Below are 698 nucleotides of genomic sequence, written 5' to 3'. Positions count from 1 at the left end.
CATGAATATGCTCACCACCCCCAACCCAAAATCAGACAGTGTCCTCAATGTCTAAAAATATATGCAATATGAAAAAGACATGGAAAGAGAACACCTGGATGATGAACATTGGAACTAAGCCGAGCCTCCTGAACTGATTCTCCAAAACACAAACAAATATAAAATCACACAAAATCAAACTAAAAATAAAAGCACACAAAACACACCAAACGAAACTAAGAAACAAAAATATGATACAAAAGGGTTGAAAGCAAACTCCTCAAGATTGGTAAACTGGAGCCTCGAGAATGATCTCTTCAGCCTGGCTCACACGCTCAATGTAATGCTTCAGTCTCTCGCCATTGACTCTGAATACTCTCCCATCGCTTGGGTCCTCGACCTCGACAGCGCCGTTGGGAAAAACTTGTTTCACCACAAATGGACCAGTCCACCGCGACCTCAACTTACCTGGGTGGAGATGCAGACAGGAGTCATAGAGATGCACCTTCTGATTCGGCTCAAAATTCTTTCGCATGATTTGTTTATCATGTGCCACTTTCATCTTTGCCTTGTAGATCCTGAAATTGTCGTAAGCATCATTTCTCAGCTCCTCAATTTCTGATAGCTGGAGCTTGCGATTAATACCTGCAGAACTAAGATCGAAGTTAAGGGCTTTGATAGCCCAATAAGCCTTATGTTCGAGCTCTACAGGTAAATGA

Source organism: Morus notabilis, unplaced genomic scaffold (assembly GCF_000414095.1).
Source record: "Morus notabilis unplaced genomic scaffold, ASM41409v2 Scaffold846, whole genome shotgun sequence".
NCBI lineage: Eukaryota > Viridiplantae > Streptophyta > Magnoliopsida > Rosales > Moraceae > Morus > Morus notabilis.
The sequence above is the reverse complement of the archived record's forward strand: the minus strand, read 5'-3'. Positions refer to the sequence as shown.